This window comes from Equus przewalskii, chromosome 15, assembly GCF_037783145.1.
Source record: "Equus przewalskii isolate Varuska chromosome 15, EquPr2, whole genome shotgun sequence".
Taxonomy (NCBI): domain Eukaryota; kingdom Metazoa; phylum Chordata; class Mammalia; order Perissodactyla; family Equidae; genus Equus; species Equus przewalskii.
The window spans coordinates 65,395,694-65,420,156 of NC_091845.1; positions in this window are offsets into that span (position 1 = coordinate 65,395,694).

The following is a 24,463-nucleotide window of genomic DNA, read 5'->3' on the forward strand; positions in this document are numbered from 1 at the left end:
TATTCAAGAATGCATTATATAAATATATCATAATTTGTATAAACATTCCCCTATTGATGGACATTTAGGTTGTTCCACTATTTCAGTATTATATGCAATGAGCATTCTTGCTAATATGATAAAAAATTCTTGATGTCTAAAGCTTCTTTTCACCAAATTAAATATTTGGGGTAGAAAAAATTCATTAGATTCAGAAATGGTCACATAGTTGCAAAACTTTGTAAAAGAAAATAATTTGGAATGAGCTGATGTTATTACAAAACCTAGGTCCCCATCTTGGTGTCCTGAAGTTGAGTATAACAAAATGTTTGCTTGCATAGTTTGTGTCAATTCACACGAGTCTAAAATTTGGTGAATATGCCAGCACAGATGCCCTTTTGAACTTATACTATTATCAACCTACAATGCTATATTTTAGAACACTTAGAAAATCATCTTTCCAAAAGTTTCCTTAAAATTATAATTAGATAGTTAAATCAGCCATTAATGCTCCATAGACGTAAAATTTATATATACCCTGCTGCTTGATTTCCAATGTCCACCAACTCAGGGTTGAGTTTAGTAGGAAGCAAGGGAAAAATGAAAACTCTTGTTGTGGTTTACACAATCATTTGGGCAGGAAGACTCCGAAAACTTATAGAAATTCTTGCAATGTGCTTATCATCATCCAACAAATTATTTCAATGACAAAGAATTTATTAAGATGCGGTGACTTCATCTCTCTCTCTCTCTCTCTCTGTATATTACCTATGCTGTGTAGGTAAACATGAGTGTGAGTGTTTGCCTCTATAGATAGAGACCCATGTAGTCCCTGGATGAAATGCACTACATACAGAAAGTGTAAGGTGTTAGTGGTATGTAAAATAGAATCCTAAAATTGTGAAGCAAATTATATCATAGGAACACGAGGCACCAAATGGTAAACAAACATAAACAAATACGCTTTAAATCATTCGTTTCTGTTTCCAAGAATATTAAATCTAAGTCTTACAGGCTTCTTATTTCCTTCCCCCTTTCGTAGGCTGTCCTTCCTTGTCTAGATTTCTTGATATATGTAAGCCTCTTCAAACCTTCTGCAGTCATAAAAATCTCAGGGAAACATTTCACCACTTGACGGACCACTCTGAACTCGGCTGACTCTGAGAGGCATGGGTGCCATCTGTTTACTATGACTTCTTGGGCATCCAGTGGGCTCTTTTCCACTGCAGGGATGATATCTGGGCTCTGCAACAAAAGTGGTCACTCTTGGAGCTCCCCAAGCAGCCAATACTCACAAGCACCTTCTAGTTTGCAGGGATATCAATGGGGCCTTTTTAGACTATCAGCTCTTTGGGGGGAAAGAGATGAGGATAAAACAAGAAGACATAAACAGTTGCCCCCTCATTGGGCCCTTAAAACAGATTCCTCAGGAAACAGACTCTGACACAGAGATTTGGGGGCAGGAGGCTTATTGGGATATGTTTTGGGAATCAACATCTGTGAGGTGTGAAGGAAGCAGAAGTGGGAAGAGGGAGAAGTCAGACTTTGATGCAATTGTAGCTGAGGCTTCAGCCTATCCCACAGGGAGCCCTGGAGCTAGGATGGCTCCTCAGAGTCATCCCTAATTGAGGTAAGGGGCCTGGCCTTTGTGCCCCTGTATCGACCAGTCATTGGACATAGCCTGCCCCCTGGGAGAGGATGTAAGGAGGAATGAAGGGGCTCTCTTTGGTTGAGGGCATTTCCTGGACAGGGCTGTAGCTGTGAGCTAGCAGCAGCCACATTTCCCAATGGCAGGAGAATGCATGCTTATGTCCTGAAGGGAAATCTAGGCAGTGCAATAACGCATCCACTACATGCCCCCACTCTCGGGAATTTCCTGATGTCCAGGAAAGCCAACTGTATAAGGAAAGTTCTGACCTGAGGAAGCAACCACTATCTTCAGACATAGGAGAGGAATAGAAGGGCAGATATCATACAGGGACTACCAAGGTTCAGTGATCCTCAAATGCAGAGCCTCAGCAACCACGGGCATAGTTATTACAAAAACTGCTGCCACAGGTTTTTAAAGCCATACCAGATTAAAGAGCATCAGAGGGTCTATGGTGAGGGTGCCCTATATGAGTAGAATTTTCCCTGGGGGGTATAAAGGGGAATTTATGCAGGCATCATCTACACTTGATGTTTCTTTCAATTTCCATATAGATGTCTTATCCATATCCTTGAGCCCACATCTGATATCACCAGCAGTACACATATACGTCAATAGCTTCCTGAACTTTCTACCATATTTCCTGTATCTCTCTTCTCTAGCCCCTAGAATGTTGGGCAGACCAGAAGAACTAGGGAGTTAATATACTGGGATAGATTCTCAAACAATGAGGGCTGGAAGTTGGTGGATAAATATCCAGCCACATTACCTCTTGGTGACACAATTCCAAAGTATGTCCAGCACAGAGGGTCCCCAGTTGCCTGCAATGGGGGGCTCATTAATACACTGTTTACTGGCTCTCCTTTCTTGCCTGATTCCCCCACTATCTCTCTGGTTCCTAGGATCACCTCTCAAAAACAACCAGCACTGTAACCTTTGTCTCTACATCTACTTTGGAGGAAACCCAAATTAGTTGATAAAGGAAGATTGTCTTCATCATCATCAATCCTCATTCTTATGACGAAGTCTCTAAAAATAGAGTGTGAATATACCCCTGCTGGGGAAAAGCTGTTGCCTTCTCCTCACCTTCTCCAAAAAGTCTACAGTGTGAATGCTCTTTGGTATCATCCCCTTTCTGGCCCTTTACGTGTGGGAAAGGATGGATGGATGGATGGATAGAGAGAGAGAGAGAGAGAGAGAGATGATAGATAGATAGACAGACTGCATTCTGAATTTTTCTGACTGTTTTTGCCTGTGTACAAAAGCCTGTGAAATAGCTCTTCAGAAAAGATTCTAGCACTGTAACATTTTTTATTTTGTCCGCCTGCCATCCATTACCCTTCCTTCTGTTGGTAACATTTTGGATTTCCTTTAAGGAAGCACCCCTGCCCATACTCAGTCCCTGTGGACTTATAGGAACAGAACTTTGTGAACCGTAGCCTTCCTGTTCTTCCAGAAACAGAGGTCCTGCAACATCTCTCGTGTGTTTAAACCCCATCCCACTCCCCTACCGTGGCTTCCTGTCGCTCTTAAGGTAAAACTCAAACTATTCCCCTGATTGCTATAGACTGAATGTTTGTGTCCTCACCAAATTCACATAAAACCTAATCCCCAGTTGATGGTAGTAGGAGGTGGGGCCTTTTGGAGGTGAGTAAGTCGTGAGAGTAGAGCCCTCATGAATAGGACTAAAGTGCTTATAAAAGCTCTCTCCCCCTCACCGCCGTGTGAGGCCACAGCAAGAAATAGCTGTCTATAAACCAGGAAGTAGCTTCTTAGCAGACAGCAAATCTGCTGGTGCCTTGATCTTGGACTTCCAGCCTCTAGAACTGTGAGAAATAAATTCCTGTTGTTTATAAGCCACCCAGTCTATGGTATTCTGTTATAGCAGCCCAAGTGGACAAAGACACTGATCTAAAAGTTTTCAGGTGACCTGGACCTCTCTGACCTCATCTCACACGGCTCTCCCCCCCAGCTCAGCCTGGCTCTCTCTTCTTGGACCTACCAAGCTCTTCCCTGCCTTAGGCCTTTGCAGTAGTACTTTAACTGGAAAAGTCGTTTCCCAAATCTTTGTTGACCTGCTGGCCTCTTCTTGTCATGCAGTTCTCAAACCTAGTGTCAGCTCCTCAGAGAAGGGTTCCCTGACTACTCAATCTGAGATGACCAGCCCCTCAGTCACTATCACATAACCCTGTCTTATTTTTATCAGAGCCCATGACAATATGAAATTATCATGTTTATTGAATTACTCTTTATTGTCTGATGCTCCTACAAAAACATAAGCTCCATGACAGCATGGCATCATATCTTGTTCACTCTCTTATCCTCAGCACCTAGAATAGTACCCAGATATAGCAGGTATTCAATAAAGATACTTAAAATAATAGATGAATGAATGAAACATTTTCTGCTTATATAGGAAAACATAAGCTTTTAGGAAAAAGTGTGAAACATCTATTCCAAAATGTATTGATTATTATTTCAGAACCTCCTAAAGCCTAAAGTATTAAGTAAACATGGAACACAGCAATCGTTTAGATGACTACAGGCCATCAGCTTTTAATAGTCGTTCCAGATTGTCTAGAGATGTAAGATCTGAGTTCTTCCAATTCCAAAATTCTTAACCCTATGGATTTCATTATTCTAGATTGAGTTGTTTGTTGCTTCACAATGTTAAAATAATAATGGGCTAGTTAATAAAAATAATATAATGACAGCATTAGTGAGAAGTCGATGTAGCCATTTCCTTTGATTTACAGAGGTCCTCTGGATGGGGATTGAAAGGCAGCTGATTTCTGAGTCAGGCAGAGAAGTCCATCATAGTAATGGATACTTCAAGTCAAATCAGCAAAATGTGCTATCTGAGGCAACCCGTGAAATATGTTTTGCTAGATACTACCAGGCAAGGAGGAGGGAGAAACAGGTGTGCCAGCAAGGATATGCGACTGTTGTTTTTTTTCACGACAAAAAGGAGTGAAACCTGAAAGATTTAGCCCTTTGGAGAGAGAACTTTGAGAGCCTGCGGTGACTTATTTGACACAGAAGAGGAGGGCAGACCCCCTCTCTAGAGGATCAGGCCTTGATTATAAACACTCAAAAACTTTTCGGTTAAAAATGCATTTCTTCCCCTTGCCTATACATTCCTGATGCCTGCTTTATTATTTCCTATTAGGAAATGCTATTTAATTCCTTCCACAGCTTGGCGACCTTTGTGTGGCTTTCCCACTTAGGAAATTTACAAGTAAATCACCAAGAAGTATGTACACATACACTTATAAAATATACATGCACTTGTAAATGAAAATGCACCAAACGGCACAAAAAAAAAAAATGCTACATGCATTGCAAACCCCAGGCATATGTGCATAAGAGGTGGGAGGCAGGTGTCGGGGAAATCTTCACACCATCCCAATATTTTTCTAATGGTTTCCATTTCCAGTGCAAGGGAGAATTTGGAAAACATTAGCCACTGTGGTGTGCTCAGAGCAGTGACATGTAGCTGGCAATGTGGTGGGTGGGATCCCCCCCTTTTCATCTCGAACAAAGAAATAGGGTGAGTTTATTAAAGCATAAATGCCATTTTCATCCTGCAATGTTAACTGTGTGTCTGGGATCCCCGAGGTACAGAGGCAGTCAAAGCAAACAGCTGTGCCACCTACTTGCAACAGTTGTACGCCCACCACATAGCTCCGAGGGGAGGAGCAGGTCAAAGAGAGCCGTAAAGAGGATGGGGAGCCTCTCTTAGCTTGCTCCCCATAGCCCGAGGGAAAATCCAGCCCTTCGGAGGGTAGGTATTGTGTGTGCGGCTCAGAGCACTGAGCATTCTCGTGCAACTTGTCTCCTATAAACCACCTACTGCATTTTTATATTCTACAGTCACATAGACCAAAACGCTGTTTAGCAAATTAACAGAACGCTAAATAAAAGGCATATCAACCAACCTAGCAGGCAGCTTGTCAATGATCCTGAGTGGGGGGTGGAGGTAACTGCTGTTCTGGTGGCAACTGGTTGCTTTACCATCCAAGTCTCTTCATGGGGCTTGGGAAGGATGGGGCACACCGGCCAAGCTGTTATTAGGTTATCTTTGTGGAGCCTAAGGGTGGCCCCATGCCTGCCTGTGTCAACAGAGAACATCGTGGGAGGGCTCACGCAGAAGGAAACTGAGCCCCGCTTTGCAAACTTCCAGGGGCAAAGAGCTCTCCTCTCTTGTAACTCAGCTGCCTTGTCAGACTGCCAGAGGCTGTGGAAAGAACACTCGCCCCTGGAAAGCCTTCCTCTCAACCTCTTCTGTGCTTAAGAGAAGCCTGTAGGAAGAGCATACCTAAGTGAAAAGTGTGAGAATAGAAAACCCTAGAATATGCCTTTCTTCTGAAATGGGGCTGCTGGTCACCTCTTTCTCCGAAAGCACCGCAAATACACAAGGATCCAGCCTGACATGCTCGTCCCTTGTGACCAACTTTGTGTCTTGTGAGATGACACTGTGGCCCAGGGTCAGAAAGAGACAACATTAAATGACCCCAGTTTGGAAGCGAACCTACAACATGGACCTCAGTGGCAATGTGCCCTAGTCAACCAAGATAAACCTTGCCTAAGCCATTATCCCTGAATCTCCATCCGCCACACCCCTGGATATTAATGACTCTCTTCCGTGCCAACATTCCACCCACATGGGCACCGTGTTGCATCAATTGTCCCTTCTGCAGCTTCAACATATAAATATGATAGAGGCTCTCCATTTTTAAAAATTGCCTTCGTTTGTTCAACGCCATTAATCAAAGGCCTTCTTTCTGCCAGGCAGTGTTCCAGAGAGATGTCAGTGGGTGTATATGGGATATATCAGTGGAATAAAATGGTCAAGGATCCCTGCTTTGGAAGAGATTACATTCTCGCAAGACAACACAGACAATAAACAATAGACATAATATATTAAGTGATAAATGTGATGGAAAAAGAAAACGTCAAGCAGAATAAGAAGGTAGCAGGAGTGCAGAGATTGGAGGGCAAGTAGCAAATTTCAAAGATCAGTCAAGATTTTATCCATTGAGAAAACATTTGAGTCAAGACTTGAAGGGGATGAGTGAGTTAGAGGATTCTAGGGGAAGAATGTTCCAAGAAAAGGGAACAAGCCAGGGCTAAGGTAGGAGCGTGCCTGGCATGTCAACGGGAAAGGCGGTGTGACTGGTGGGGAGTGAGCAAGGGGGGCAGTCACAGGAGTTCAGGCTGATGGGGAAGCAGACCATGTCAGACCTCATAGACTCTTCTGAGGACTTTGGCTTCGATTCTGAGAGAAGTGAGGAGGCCTGGCAGGTTTCCAGCAGACAAATGATGTGATCTGACTCGTGCATAAAAGGACCATTGTGGTGGTTATGGGCGGAGTAGCAAACCCAAATTCCCCTCTGGTTATTGACAGCTATCCCTTTATAGCCAATGTTCTTGAAGAAGTGGTCCCCACTCATTACCTCCATTTTCTCACCTCCCATTCATTCCTCAATCTGCCTTCCATACTCATATTGACAATGACCCCTTAGTGGAAAAACTCACTAAGGATCCTGTCCATACTTTCCCTATAATTTTGGTAACTGTTGATAATCTTTCTCTGTTCCATAAGACTCTTTCCTACCTTGATTTCTGGGACGTCATTCTCAACTGTTTTCCTTTAGTCACCTTCACAGGTCTTCTTTCTCAACCTGGCTCTCAGACATTGGTGCTGCTCAGATTTCTATATTAGGTCTTCTTCTCATCTGATACACTTTTTTTGGTCAATTCCCTTCTCTCCCATGAGTTACATTTCCGTCTTCATGATAATGACTGCAAAGTTGTTATTTCTTCCCCAGTCTTGCTCCTGACCTCCAGACCCATATTTACAACTGCTTAGTGGACATCTCTAGTTTACAGTGGAGGCCCAAGAATTTTTATATAAGAAAGGTTTAGAAACAGCACTCTCGAGGGAAGAGAAGGGCTGGGACCGTATTAAAACTGCCTTTGCGTAGTACACTGTCTTGACCACAACTGTGTGTGAAATTGGGGTAGCCAAGTAGAAGGCTAATTGAAATTAAGAGGAGGCTATGAGCCACTCCAAGCTACTTGGTGGCACCACTACTGATATTTGGATGCCCTGTATATATCCAAAACTCAGTACAAACAAATCTGAACCCTTCATCCCATATCTCCTATCTCAGGGAAGGGTGCTTCCATCTACCTGGTCACCCAAACCCCAAAGTGTGCATCTTCTTTAGGTACTGAGTGTCTTCCCACACTGCCAACTTTTTCTTCTGGGTCATGAACTCTGCACTTAGCTTCAATCCTCCTTCTTGAGGTCCTGTTCACTCACTCCACCCTTCAGTCTCCAAGGGTGTGGCCCAATGTACTACCCTCTTAGTAACTACCTGGGGTCCTGTTCCAAATCATTAAATTATCCTGGACCCCCATGACTCCTCCTATGTGATCTTAAGTACATTCACTGCCCAGAAAAGCCTGCTGCTCTGTCCTACTCATTAGATCGAACCTTCTTAGATACTGACTCCAGTCTCAAACAAGCCTCATTCTCTGGACAGTGTCAAATGAGCTGCTGACCACTCCTTTCAAGGGCCAACTCTGCAGATGTGTAAGTTCCAAGCTGCTGCTTCTTTTATATTGGCTTCCACTGAAGTCCGAGCACGTTCCTTAGCCAAGCCAGTGTATCAGAGTTATAACACTTTCTATTAGTCAGGATAGGACAAGCTATCTTAGCAAAACTATCCATAGCAAAACGTAACACAACAAAGGCTTAATTCTCATGTAAGCCAGAGTCTGCAGTGGCTCAAGTGGTTCTCCTGCACAGCACTCTTTCAGACGGCAAACCGAGGACCCAAGCTGCCCCCACTGTGCAATTCCGTCATCTCAAACATGTGTTCTCTCAAATTGCCAAAGCAGGGAAGGTGAAAGCATGGAGAAGATGCACCTTCTCTTAACTGCCTCAGACCAGGAGTGACACAACACTTCTATTTACATTCCTTTAGTAAGAATCCAATCACATCTATCTGCCTCGGGGCTGGGAAATATAGAAGATATGAGTACTTGATGAGCACTAATTAATATTATTTCACAATTATTTCAGGAAGCTAAACATTATCTCTAGGGTCTGAAAGAGCTAAAAAAAAAACACCTTAGGTTGATCTAAGAGTTGTACACATCTGCATCTAGTAAGAGTAGCAGTTGGATGAGTAAACAGAAGCTGACTTGAGGGTACCTCCACGTGGCCTCATGCTTGGTAATTACTTAGAATGCTGACCCACATATAGAAAGTTGGCTTCAGTCAATGTTCGCTGATAATGAAATGGTGGCTGGTTTATATTTAGGGTGAGACTGTGTAATTGATGGCTGTCTGGCAAACTAGCAGAAACCATACAGACATTCTGAAAAGTTCATTAAAAAGCACACGCTAAATACACCAAGATTACTTGTGACTCTCTTCCCGCCTGCAATATAATTAAATAAAGCTTTATCTAACCATTTTACTTGTATGCATTAGGGACTCCGACCGGGGCTGTCTTCCTCCCAAGACTTTAATATGCCCTTATCTGTTTGTACTAATTGAGTTTTCTCATACTGCCACATGGGCAGCGGCTGAAAGAAGATGGGAAGTCAGATCTGATATGCCTATGGGATGGTGCTAGGATTCCTAAAGATCTCTGTATGACCTCAGTTCTTTGGGACCTCAGATTCGTAACTGGAGGTTTGAAAATCTCATGCCTTCATGCTAAGTGTTCCTTCATCCATATACAAAGAGAAAAAAATCTTCAAATGCTCATAAGGACCAGATAATTGCATGAATGAGCAGAACAGCCTAGGTGGAAAGCACATACGCCGCCAAGCTCTTCCTGATTACAGTCAACAGCTGTGGTTCTCAGATGCAGGCATGCATCAGCATCATTGGAGACTTCGTTAAAACACAGATTGCTGGGCCCACCCCCAGAGTTTCTAACAAGTTCCCAAGTGGTGCACATGCTGCTGGCCCAGAGACCACACTTTGAGAAACGCTGGTTAAGAGGAAGGCAGGCTCACTGTGTTACTAGATCTTCTACTTTTCCAAGAGAAACCAGAAATCTGGATTTATATGGGAAATCTCCCAATTCTTAAAAGCTTGGCAACAAATTCAAAATTATTTTTAAAACATTCTGTGAGCCAGAATCTTTGGGCTAGATTTTGTCCTTAACCTGCCAGTTCACAACTCTACCATAAGCCTTGATCAAGAAGTGCCCCCCCCACACACACACACACACATCTTTGTATGGGAAGATAGCCCCTTCAATTTAGCGCCCAGCTTTTGGAGGACATATCAGCTAGGTAGATGAGTCAAACAGCTCTGCTAATAGATGAACAGATATTAATATCCCCTTACATTCCCTTCCTATCCATCAGGTGATCCTACTTGGTCCCCCATCAACCTAAAAGCTACATTTGCCCAGAAGCAGATCACAACCCTTGGAATTATCCTACCTGTGACACTCCCAAAGTAAGCCTCACAAACTTTTTTAAATGTTGCCACAGAACACTTACTTGAAAGCTGTAGATCTTATCTGCATCAATTTTTTAATACATGAACTCTAAACATTTCCCCCTAAAACATCTGATATTTGTGTTTCTATGAGCACTAGGTTCTGGGTAATCTCTCACAGACATTAATCGGGCACACTTACGTGCTAGATGCTGTGTCAGATATTGGCGATGCGGAACTCCCAGCCCCAGCCAGCTCTGTCCAGTTCTGAGTTCCATGGCACTTAGATTCAGAAAGGTCAGAGGGCAAGGAGCAGAGAGGAGAAATGCAAGCAGACATAACTCCAGCCTCCATCTGTTTTATATATATTGGGGTTCCATTAAAGAGTTGATTTGAAAACGTCTTCTCTGCATAAAAAATTGGACCATTAATTTAGACAATGATTAAGCAAATCAAATACTCTTTTTGGATCCTTCTTTTAGATGGATCCAAACTCTCTGGGCCATTTAGTCTCCTTCCATCTGATTTAAATTTTTAAGGCTAAATAAACCATGTAAAATAATTATTTCTAGTATGGAAAAATCTGGGCTATAATTCTGACTATTCTAACCAGAGCATATCAAAATATAATAGAATTAGTTTTATTCCATTTGAAAGAATGAGTACAAAATTGTGGTAGACACTTAATAGCTTGATGCCATCATGCTATGTACGGATACAATTGTTGAAGGCAGGAAGTTCAAATAGACAGTGAATATGATATACATTTCAGAGTGCCTGCTTCAGGTATGGTCCAGATTATCCTAGCAGATATCCTTCAGGTATGGTTCCTGCCTGCTAGATTCTATTCCTATGCCTAATTTAGGGGGAAAATTTGCCATGATAAATATCTAAGGACATATTGTGGCAAAACGTGTAAGTGTTTTAACAAGTGAAAATGCCCTCTTGTTTTGGGGGTGTGGGTTTTGTTTGTTTTGGTTCTTTTTGGTGAGGAAGATTGGCCCTGAGCTAACATCCATTGCCAATTCTCCTCTTTTTGCTTGAGGAAGATTATCGCTGAGCTAACATCTGTGCCAATCTTTCTCTATTTGTATGTGGGACGCCACCACAGGATGGCTTGATGAGCAGAGTGTAGGTCCGTGCCCAGGATCCAAACCCATGAACCCAGGGCCACCAAAGCAGAGCATATGAACTTAACCACTACGCTACCGGACTGGCCCCAGCCCTCCTGTCTTTTACAAAGAGCATATGATCAACTCAGTCAGAATCATAGAATCTTAAATTACATTGCTTTTTTCATCAATTAAAATATGTAATTTCTGTACAATGTTACCTTTCATTTATTCTTTCCTCTAGATAAATAAAACAGCCACAACAAAAGAAAACAACTCTAATAGAATTATGGAGTTTATATTCACAAAAAGGTATTCTTATTGCCCCTGCCTGGACATTTCTAGACCCTCAGTATGCAGAGAAATCTGCCCTCTATCGTAGAAACACTTCTGTCAAAATGACAACAGCACTGAGAGCGAGATCTTTGAAGCCAGGAGTCAAGTGAATGAGGAAGGCAGACAGAACTAGGTCAGCAAGGGTAGAGAGTAAAGAACTGAAAAGGGATGAGCTGTCAGCCCTTTACTCTTCACTACCCTGTCCACGGAGAACAGTTGCTTTGTGGAGCCGGATCTGTCTCCCTCTGCAGCCCTCCTGCCCGGCCTTGGGAGAGGGACCCCCCCCAGGCCATATGTGTTAAGAGACATGTCCCTAACTGAAAGAAGAACCAAAAGAATGACAAAGGGCTGCCTTGGCAGTGCCACCCTTGGAGTAAAGAAGTTCCCTGAGGTTTGGAAGAGACACTTTATGTGCCACTGGGACTATTCTGATTGTGTCTGACTTGGAGGGCAAGGAAAAAGCATCTATTGTTATGAGAGGATGTCCAGGGAGAAAAATCATAATTTGTAATGAATCTTTAACCCATTTATAGTAATTAAAGAGCAACTCCATATGTGAGCATGAGCCTTTGTTTCTTTACTGTCCTAATTAGTCCCTTCACTGCCTGGTGCTGCCTTTACCTAAGGCGGATTCCTTCTTCTCCTCTGCCTTTTTGATCCCTGCAGTGCTCATGATGCCTCTTAGAATTTGCTTCCTCACAATGATGAAAGGGTGTTGCTTTGGCACACCTCCAGTTGTCTCCTTGCTTCAACCCAATTCCTGCCTTGCTCCCTCCAAACCCCTAGCCCCGTCTTTTCTGTTTGGCGAGTCAACTCACATTTCCCCCCTCTGCTGGTTAAACGTCCACCTTGCTAGATGCAGTAGAATACTCTTAGAGAGAGAAGGTACTCATGGCCATTTGGAGCCAAGAACTTAAGGAAACATTAAGAAAATACACGTCAATTTGACAATTTCAAAATATCAAAATACAAAAAGCACACAAACCCCTTTGCCTCAGCAATTCCATGTCTAAGAATTTACCACTTGCTCGGAGATACACGTATAAGACATTGCTGCATTTTTGGAACTTCAGAATTGGAAACAACTGAAATGTTCATCACTAGAGGACTCTTTAGATAAATTCTCCTACCATAGACAGTGAAAAACAGCCATTCAAAAGACTGGGGCAGGGGGCCAGCCTAGTGGCAAGCAGTTAAGTTCGTATGTTTCACTTCGGCAGCACCGGGTTCGCTGGTTCGGATCCTGGAAGCGGACCTACAAACCACTTATCAAGCCATGCTGTGGTAGGCGTCCCACATACAAAGTGGAGGAAGATGGGCATGGATATTAGCTCAGGGCCAATCTTCCTCAGCAAAAAGAGGAGGATTGGCAGCAGACGTTAGCTCAGAGCTAATCTTCCTCAAAAAAAAAATAAAAAGAGAGAAAGAGAAAGATAAAAAGAGGAAAAAAAAAAAAGACTAGGGTAGCTATTATGAAATGATTTGGAATGATCTCCAGGATACATGGGAAAGTGAGAAAAGCAAGGAGCAGAACAATATGTCAATAATAATAATAATAAATATTTAAAAATAAAAGATGTGTTCTACACATGTGTGCACGTGGAGCATCTCAGTGAGGAAACAAAAGAAAACTGATAAAAGGATTCTCACCTGAGAAATGGAATTCAGGGACGGGGGACAGTGGGAGGGAGATTTCTGTTTCCCTTCTTAATTATTTGAATTTTTGAACCATATGTGAATCACATAGACCAAAGCAAATAAATTAATCGACAGTGAACTAATATTTATGGCCCAAGATGGCCTTCAGGGAGCAGCATCATAAGGCTTTCCCCCTATATTAGGGCCAAGATTTGACCTCTGTGAGTCTAATTCTCTGCATTACACTTTGCAGTGTTTCTGATAAAAATCCTTCAAGTGGCTGCAGCAGGTGAATACTGAGCTAGGAGGATCCCTAACACCAGGAAATGTTTGCTAACACTTCGAAACAAAATGAAGCTCTCCATCCGAGTTCCGCAAAAAACACAGTCTGGGTGTGAGTAGTGTGAGTGCACATGCTTTATTGGAAGGTACAGTCCTGGGAGCGGAAAAGTGAAGAACAAGGAAGTGAGGCAGGGAAAGCTGGAAGCAACCCCAGGTGACACGTTACCGTGTAGACCATGACTCCAAGCCTGCAAGATTCCTGCTGGCTCCCCAGCAGATGAGGGACATATTCGGACAGGCGTGGCAGAGAAACTATTCTCAGAAAGCCCATCAGAGGGAGGAATGAAAGGGGATTTTTCTGTTCACCTCCCTCCCATCTCCAGCTCAGTTGTTCCGAGTTTGCTCCCCAGGGAGTTAACTCCTCTGCACATCTGGGTTGTATCTTCCGGCCCCTTCGGCAGCTGGTGGGGAAGCCAGATCTTGCGTGGCATTTTGTTGGTGCCCAGGAGTGGTGGGAGGAGTGAGAGAGACTGGGCCAGCAGCCTTCGGCCTCAGGCATCAGGACCACATGGACCCACAGGGAGTCTGGTGGCTGTGGCAGCGGCTGAGGCAGCGAAAGTGAGCTGGGGCCCAGCAGGCAGGTTAAGCCAAAGGGTCTGATGAGACAAGTAAGATGTATCTGCTACAATGAGCGAGAGACTCTTCGCCCTGAAAGAATTTTGCCTAATGGGAGAAACTGACAGTCCCCCCGAAATGAACGTACGAAGCGCTTTTAAAGAGATATGTTCTATCTTAGTCCGTTTGGACTTCTATGAGAAAATACCACAGACTGGGTGGCCTGTAACATCTGAAATGTATTTCTCACAGTTCTGGAGGCTGGGAGTCTAAGATTAGGGTGCCAGCATGGTTAGGGGAGGGCCCTCTTCCAGGTCACAGACTTCTCGTTGTATCCTCACATACAACATACACAGAAGGGGCTAGGGAGCTCTCTGGAGCTTCTTTTCTAAGAACATTAATCCCATTCATTAGGGTTCCACCCTCATGATTTAAACACTTCCCAAAGCCCCTACCTACTAATACTGTCACCTTTGGGGGTTAGGATTTCAACATATGAGTTCAGAGGACACAGACATTCAGATCATAGCACTCTGTACCAGTTAGCTTTCACAATATAACAAACCACTCTGAAATTTACAGGGTTAAACCAAGAACCACTTTATTATTGCTTATAAGTCTGAGCGTTGACTGGAGGCTGGATGGACTAGCATGGCCTCACTCCCATGTTTGGAGGTGAGGAAGGCTATCAGTTGGTGTTGGCTGTCAACTGAGGTGCCTCTCATCCTCCAATAGGCTAGTCCTGGCTTTTTCACATGGTGATGGTTACAAAGTTCTCAGTGGTAGCAAGAAAGGGCAAGGCCCGGTGTGTAAACACTTTTCAGGCCTTTCCTTGTGTCATATTTGCTAACCTCCCAAGGGTGAAAATAAGTCATGTGGCCAAGTCCAGATTCAAGGGATTCGAAGAGGAAATCCACTTCTTGATAGGAGAAGTGGGAAAGTTATACTGCAAAAGGGTATGCATATGGGATGGGAGGAATTTCGGGCCTTGTTGCAATCAACCACAATCTGCCAAATACTCTGACAACTAGGACACTTCTCTTCATCATTCCCTTTCCTAAACAGGGCTGAAGAAAATAGTTTTCTGATCACTTTTAGCACAAGAAGGTCAATTTCCTATTTATCCAAACTGACTATTTTGGATGTTTTCACAAACAGGCAGGAATCTTAAAGATAGCAGGCAGCTCTCACCCTTCTTCACAAGACCTTGATAATTCACAATTCAGTCATTCAACCAGATGTTCAGAACGCATGACCTCGTGTTGAACTCCTTAGCAATGAAGAGTTTACAGGATGATTATTTACATCAGCATTATTACTTATGCTCATTCTTACTGATGGAATAACTAACATTCTGGCAATTTGCACAGAATTTTATGAGAAATCTATTGTAGTCAGCCTAAAATGACTAAAATGCCATACTACTAAGAGCACTGCTCCTCTTCTCTCTGTTAAGAAAAATGAGAATTTTTGTGGTGTGCAATAGCTAGGCAAACACCTGAAGGTTTGCCATCACCTGGAGAAGATTTAGTAAGATTAACACTCTAAAAAGTCCTTCCTTCTAGGCACTAATTTCTCTTCAAACCGGTAAACTGCTTTCAAATGTTCAAGCCACAGTTTCACGTTCTGAGCAGTCAGGCATCCCAGAGAGTAGTTCACTGAATCACTGAAGAAATAATCTCGTTCTTAACCTCCCTATTACTCCTAACTTTAAAAAACCAAACCATTTATTAAACAATTATTTTAAGCAATACTTATCATTGATTGCTATAACTAAAATGATACAAAATTTAGAACACTATTTAAAGACCACTCAGGCATAGTCATCTAAATAATGATTAATAACTAATGGTCTCCCATTTTGAGACATCTCCTAGGGCAATTTTTCACAAAGTGTGGAGCCTGACGATCTGCGTTAGAGTCACCGTGATGGGGTGAGGGCGGAGAAGAGTCGGGGCCAAATACTGGTTCACGAGCCCTTGCTCCAATCGTTCTGATTTTTAGAATGTGGGATGGAGGCAGGATGTGCAGCTTTAACAAGCTTTTCGGGTGCTTCTAGCATAATTAAAATTTGAAAATCACTGCCTAGGGTTTGTCAATGACTCTAGTGAGTGTCAAGATTTTAGAGAAGGTTTATGTCGAAAGTCCTTGCAACTGTCTTCCATATGGACTTGGGCTCCTTTTGTGAGATAAATTTCTGACTCTAAAAAGTTATCAAGTTATTGGAGGAAGGAGCCTGCAAGTATTTTCAAGTCTGTTTGTTTCTTTTTTTCCTCCTAATCTAAGTGAGGAGAGGAGAAAAGAAGAAAAAGGGCAACTGGGAAAGTGCTCAAACTCTCTCAACCCATTTCACTATCAGTAAAATAAAGATTTTAATGTCCATACCTGTTAGGAATCATTTGGTTGCCAGGTACAGAGAACCCAACTCAACTTGAATAATGGAGAGTTATTGGCTAAAAAAAATCTAAAAGTAGAGTACGTTTTAATTGAGGCTAATCTAGCTGCCCAGTGAGAGCAACAAAGTCCCAATTTCTTTCTATTTTTCTTCACTGACTTCTTTGGTGCTACTTTTACCCAAATCTGACTCCCCTTAGCAGTTTCCATGCTTTCACATTCATATTTAACATGAACAGAATGTCTCTCCAGGTATTTCCACAGAAGACCCAGGATCCCCCTGAAAATTTCTCCTGACATCTAGTTGGTCCAAACTAGGTCACATGATCATCCCTGAGCTCATCACCATAGCCAGGGGAATGGGATTTGCTGATTGGTTAAGTCTATCTGGACTCATCCTCGAGATGGGGATGGGATCTGTTTCCCCCAAAGCACGGGGAATATTCTTGGGGAGGAGATGAAAACCTGGGTACTATTATCAACATGAAGGGAGGCCTAAAACAAAAAAACACTCACTACTCTTCTACACAGGGCTTTGTGAAGATTACATAAATTAATTCACATAAAACATTAGTGGCTGGCACATGGTAAACACTCAATAAAAGTTTACTATGATTATTACTATTATTATTACTACTGACAGCATCAATTAATGGACCCAATGCATGGCAATATTATTAAGGCCTGAATAGTACCCAGAGAATATGGGCATCTGCTTCTCATTTGTGGAAATGAAGGAAGGGATGTCACACTTAAATCCCATTGAAGCATGCTTTCCTTAACCACATGTGGTTAAGCATAATTGTTCAGCGTGACAAGGTATGAAAGTTCTGGGAAAATCTTACTGCTTGCCTTTGCTCATAAAGCTACATTTCACCACTAGAAAGGACACCTGTACACCAAGTCTAGACATACCATTATTGAGTTCCATCTGTCAACATTACATTCTATAACTACCATGAAAATGGGAACTGCAAAATGGAGACCCTTGTTGACTTTTGCATCATGTTTTTATAGGCAAAGAACGTGAAAAACTGATCCAATTTAGGCAGAACTGTAACCTCTGAAAGGCACTGCCTTTGTTCTCCATTCTTTTTCATTGTGTTTTTACACTAGAGTGAAGAGGGTGGAGGTATGAGTTGGTGAAGGGAGGACAGTGAAGAGGAAATTTGGACAAGCTGCAACCATTTATGTCCAAGCATTCTGTTTAGGCAGACTGGCCCATTGAAACCAAAACAAATCTAAAACTATACTGAAGTAGAAAAAAGGAACAATTCCCACTGACTTGCTCAGGGTATCTCTACACATGTTCTCTGTTCCAGCCAATTTGAACCTATTTTTTTTCTTTTTTTCTACTTAAGGTGTAATTGAGGTATAATAATACAACATTATATTACTTTCAGGTGTCCAACATAATGATTCAGTACTTGTATATTTTGTGCAATAACCACCACGATAAGTCTAGTTAACATCCAGAACCATACATAGTTATGGAATTTTTTTCTTGTAATTAGAACTTTTACGATTTACTTTCTTAGCAACTTTCAAATATGCAATACAGTACTATTACCTATAGTCGTCATGTGTTACATTACATCCCTAGGACTTACTTATTTTATAACCTGAAGTTTGTACCTTTTGACTCACTTCACCCATTTTGCCTACTCTTCACTCCCCACCTCTGGCAACCACCAATCTTGAACATATTTTTTTCTAGAACAGCGTAGAAGAGGCATACGCGAGTGGCAAAGTGTGAGTTACGCTCTTCTGCAACTCAGTTAATAATAACTAGGGCCCTAGCCAAGTACTCCATCAGTCATCTGCTTGAGTTGAAAAAGAGGGTGGCTAAAAGGAAATAATCCTGTTGCTTGCACCCCTAAGGGCTTACTGCGTGGTTTCCACAAAAATCCTTTCATCTCGCTACGCCTTTGTCCTGTCAATCACAAAATGAGGCAGCCTTCTCACACAAGAAATTATTTCCAAACAGAACATTCTACACTAGTACGCTTCATCAGGTGTGCAATAGTAAAACCCAGGGAGCTTTACAAATTCAGATGCTGGGGCCACACCCCAGAACTACTAAATCAGAATTTCTAAGGGAGACGCACTGAGAGAGTTTAAAAATTTTTTTAACGTTTAAATGCATTCCTGATAAACATGTCCCCAGTTTATATGTAAATTTATTTTATATTTATTTATTCATATATAAAATAAATTTTGTATAATTATTAATAATTATATTTATTAATAATTAAATAATTTTTAATATAAATCAGTATAAATGTAATGTAAAAGGCCAAGTATTATAGAAATGTGTATTTCATAAAAGGGAAATTCTACATAGTTCTTATTTTAACTCCCATTAAAAATGACTAGTCTGCTTTTAAATTCTTTCACACTTTATTGCATCCCTAAAATGGCTAATAACAAATTGATACCATACATGGAGAATTCCAGAATTAAATCCTACGTAGAAAGATTAAAGCAATCACAGGAAGGATGTACCTTATTTACATGTTGCCTAAGGTTGCACACCTGTCACAGAGGTGATACCAGTTTACAAATGAAGACAAAGAAAACAATAAGGAGGTTATGTTCACTCTTGTTGGACTAAATAAAATTAAGAAGAGCCGGCTTTAAAAAAACATCGTATTCTTTTCATTAGAAAGAGAAAGTTTCAAAGACCAAAGAAAGAAAAAGGAAAGAGAAAGCAGAGGCATTAATTCTGACCCCCTAGTTTAATTCAGATATATAGTAATCCGGAGGGGACTGTATTTTAAAAATTAGCTACAAGGTGTGAAGTGCACTAATTCCATTTCATAAAAGCTTTATCTGGATTACAATGAAAGGGAAGCCTAAAAAGGGTGGGGAGGGAATCTTTGCTAACATCAATTAATTGATGATGTGCTTTACTTTAGAGAGAAGAAAAGCAGAAATGAGTAAATGATTATTTCTTGAATCGATGTATTGGTGACTGTGTACATGCAAATTCTATCTTTCAGTCTGGTCTACATTATCCACCCTAGTTTTTCAAGCAAATTAGAAACAGATAAGCCATAAAAATCAAATGACTACAGGCTAATATATTTTGAAGTATGCTCTTACAATGAAAAATTGGACCATTTTCCTCAAAGATGTTCTTTATATTTAAGACCCCACTAAGCCTTGCATGTTCGAATCAGAAGGAAAGTCCTAGAGAAGAATGGAGAACACATTACCTTCACCCATGCACTTTATCAGTTAAAGAAAAGCAGCAAAGGTGAATTCGACATATTGCAAACGTTTATCACCACATACTGGTGTGACTGTTCACTCTTCTCCTTGGTCGACTAATCACTGTGTTTTATCATTCAGCCTATGACTATATTTACCCAGCAGGAACAAAACAAAGATAGAGGGGCAAGCACAAAAGAAACAACACAACTAAGGAAGAATACAGAAAAATTTGACATGCTTGGAACAAAGGAGAGGACATTATTAGAGAAATCTAATTAAAACTCTAGGTCAACATTTCCCTAAATGTGTTCTCTGGAATACTGGTCCCATGAGAAGCTTAACTAATGATAGGTTCCATGGCCAATTGGGTTTGAGAAACATTGCATGCTATGTCTCCCCCACCTCCCTTGGAGATTCACATTATATATTAGCTTTAAAAAAATCTGAGAAGTCCTGCAGAAGACTGATATACTTGGTTTAAATCAAGTTACTCACAAATTTACTCAATTGTTGGAACTCTTTTTGGATCTCCTGGTACCTATAAATTGTCGATGGAGCTAGTGTTCTGTTGAACACATAGGGACTGCTGGAGCCATGAACATAAGACCGGTGGTTGAAGACAGCCCAGGAAAGGAATGATCCTTCAGACATTAGCCAAAAATAGGGATTCCCATTGTTTCCCTTTTCTGTGCAGACAACAGCATATATATGGAAGGAAACGGGCAATGCCATGTTCTCAAAAGAAATGTCACGCATAAGATGAGTGAGTCATTGAAAATTCAAGAATTCTCAATCTGAATTCAACTAAAAGCAGAAGACAGAGATGACAAAGACACATCACCCTCTAACTACTTTAAAAGACAAAATACATTTGGACTATATTTCACCACCACAACAGAGGAAGAAAACTAAAAGAAGGCACGTACACCAGAAAAGTTAGACTACTAATGTATGTTAGCATCTGTGACGCGCCAGGGTTTGGGTGGCACACTCTATATAGTAATCTCATATTCATCATACCAATTCTAGTACATAAACCTTATTATCCCTCTTAGGTCATGGGGAAACAGCTTCAGAGAGATATAGGGAGAGATAATGAGAAGACCAGAAAAAAATAGGAAGGAAAGGTCCTAACTTTGCATGAGGAGGGATGCAGAGTCGTCATCCACTCAGGGAAGTAGTGAGGCTGAAAGGGTTATGGAGGAGGCATCCCGATGGCCCAGCTCACTGAGGGCTTTTGCAATGGTCTGCTGTATCAATACTCAGTCTGAGTAACCCACACACAGAAGATGCTTCATGATGAGTTAATCCCCAGTGCCTTCTCGCGGTGTCACTGTCAAATTTTCTAGTTTTACTAGTGAGTCAAAGCAAGCATAAGTGAAGACAGTTCAGGATATCCTGAACTCACAACAAATCAAGAACCAGCCCAGGACCCAGTGGCTGTTGGTAACCGGCATGAGCTGTAGGAATCCAGGGTTAGGTGGTGGGTCTAGAAGACTGAGGAGTAAAGAGCATACCCACGACTAGCAAAATAATCAAGAAGGTAGATGGAGGGGAAGCAGCAACAGAAAAGACGGCACGAGGAAGCAAATGAGATTTTCCTGTACTCAGGCCAGCTTGAAGCGGAATGTCTAAGAATACTCATTATGGAATGGACCTCATTTCTCCATTTATCAGTGAGGAAAATGTCTTTTGCTGCCTATCTCACCCACACACTGATAGGTTTGGGCATTTTATGATGTTATACTTACAGTTCTAACTATTCGCAAGTTGAGAAATCTTTTGGCTACATCTGAGAGAAAACCTTGCTCAAACTGGTTTAAACAGAAATGTAATAATATAAAATAAAATTCAGTCACTTCATTGAAAAGTTCAAGAAAGAATGGTTTCTGGCCTGATTAACCCCAGGATCTCAAATGGCTCAAATCACATTAGAAGTTTTCTCTTTCTTTCTTTCTTTTTCCTCCTTTATCTCTATCACTATTTTTATTTCTAATTCTAGCTCTCTCTAGCTCTCTCAGCCCCACTTTCTACTCTATTGACATCACTTTCAAACAGGCCTTCTCCATGAGGGGCCTCAGATACCCCTGGCTCCCATTACTCTTACAGCTGTTAATCCAAGTGGAAAAAGATTTTCTCTCTCCCAAAAATGCTAACAAAAGTCCAGGCAAAGGGGCCAGCCTGGTGGCGCAGCGGTTAAGTTCACACGTTCCGCTTCTGGCAGCCCAGGGTTTGCCAGTTTGGATCCCGGGTGCAGACATGGCACCACTTGGCAAAAGCCATGCTGTGGTAGGCGTCCCACGTATGAAAATGGAGGAAGATGGGCACGGATGTTAGCTCAGGGCCAGGCTTCCTCAGCAAAAAGAGGAGGAATGGCAGTAGTTAGTTCAGGGATAGTCTTCCTCAAAAAAAAAAAAAAAAATCCAGGCACTGAGTCTCGTCAGACCAGTTTGAGTCACCTGCTCATCCCTGCACTAAGCACAGTGTCCAGGAGATGGGACGTGCTGACTGGCCACATGTGCTCCCCTGGAGCTGAGAAGTGGGTCAGACCCTCCCAAACCCTTGGAATGAAGGCAGAGGAGGGATGTTCTCAAAAGGAAAAGAGGGGCATGGCTGTTGAGCAGCCAGAAATAGCAGATGTCTACCACAAAGACCAATGTAGCCATTTTAAACTTTAATACGGCTCAAATTTAAAGCACTGGGACCTTATAGGCTATCAAGATGTATATCAAAGGGACCGGCCCAGTGACGTAGCAGTTAAGTGCACACATTCCGCTTTGGTGGCCCGGGGTCCGCCAGTTCGGATCCCGGGTGTGGACATGGCACTGCACATCAAGCCATGCTATGGCAGGCATCCCACATATAAAGTAGAGGAAGATGGGCATGGCTGTTAGCTCAGGGCCAGTCTTCCTCAGCAAAAAAAAAGAGGAGGATTGGCAGATGTTAGCTCAGGGCTGAGTTTCCTCAAAAAAAAGATGCAGGGGCTGGCCAGGTGGCGCAGTGGTTAAGTGTGCACATTCCGCTTCAGCAGCCCAGGGTTTGCTGGTTTGGATCCCGAGTGTGGACATGGCACCACGTGGCAAAGCCATGCTGTGGTAGGCGTCCCACATATAAAGTAGAGGAAGATGGGCACAGATGTTAGCTCAGGACCAGTCTCCCTCAGCAAAAAGAGGAGGGTTGGCAGATGTTAGCTCAGGGCTAACCTTCCTCGAAAAAGAATAAAATTAAATGATAAAATAGCTAAAAAAAATTTTAGAAAAAGATGCATATCAAAGCGCTGTGGAATCATGAAGAAGGATGAAGCAATTTGTTCTCCTTGGAAGGGGTCAGGAAGCCCTCTGTAAGTCTTCACGGAGGAGGTGCTCTTTGAATTAGGGCTTGAAGGAGGAGTAAGCGTGTGATAGAAGCTGTTAATGCTCACAAAACATGCACATGCTCCCCGACTGTTCCCAGGCTCCTTCGCAGTTAGGCTGGAGCCTGTGACCAGCTCTTGCCCATGGGCTTTGAATGGAAATGACAAGCTTCCAGGCAAAGATAGTTAAAAGCTAGTGTGTCTTATCCATTTCTCTCCTCCCCTTTCGCACAGTCTGTGGAAGTTGTGTAGTGACATTGTAGAACCTCACGATAGAATTCCTGGGTCACTGCATGGAACAGAACCTCCCAGTAAAGATGCCCAACCCATACTGATCTTTGCACAGGTGAGAAAACCTCTGTTGTGGTTGAGATTTAGGATTAAGATAAGATCACCATATAGGATCTGCTTTACATTTCTGGACTCTTGTCACATACATAGTAAACTTCAAGAACTTCATCTAAGTAGTCCTGCTCTGCTCTGTGTCTTTCTTTCTCCTTGCACCAGTGAGGGAGATATCCAGGTCATGTTCTTGTGGTGATGAGAGAGGTGCACGAGAGCAAATGAGAATGTGCAAGGCCATCTCAGGCCTAGGCTCAGAACTGATGCACTGCCATTTCTGCCCACGTTTCATTAGTCAAAGATAAGTCACATGGCCAAGCCTAAAGTCAAAGGGTAGAGAAATACACTCTGCCCATGGCATCCATGGAAATGGCGTGAATCTAGGGGAGGTAAAGATTTGGGACCAACAATTCCGTCCACCCCTTTGGTATCTTACGTTATGGGAACTCATGAAAGGCTCAGAAGACATCAATGAGAAATGTCAAGATTCTCCTGGACTATGAAATCAAAGATAACTGCCCCCAACCTTCATAATTTTCCTCATTTGGGGAACTTAAAGGTCACAAGTGTCTCTCTCAATCTCTTAAGACGTCTGTGCCCACCAATACTCTTTCTGTGTTGTGGACACAAGGAATAGTTCAGTCCCCTACAGACCAGGAGTCTGTGTCTTTATTTACCCTGGTGACAAGCAAGAGATGTAAATAGACCATAAGGAAGGCTGCTTTTTCATTTGCACTACTTCATTCATTTTGTATTTATAAGACATACAGCCCAGGAAAGCTATAAATAAGAGGCTAGAAACAGCTTGAGGGGCTGGTGATGGAATCACAAATCACCAGAGTTACATCTTCATCTGCACCCTGATGTAGAACTTTTATAATTGCCAGAATATATTTATCTCTGCTTGGGCTACACAATTTGTATACAAGAAGCTAAAACTAAGAAAACTCAACTTTCCTAAAATTTCTATGAAGTTTCGTATTGACCAGCCCAAATCTGGTAGGAGTGGATGTTGCTATTTCTTAGCCTGCCCAAAGAAAGTTGGCCCTGCTGGTGTGTCTGTTTGTATGTGTTTC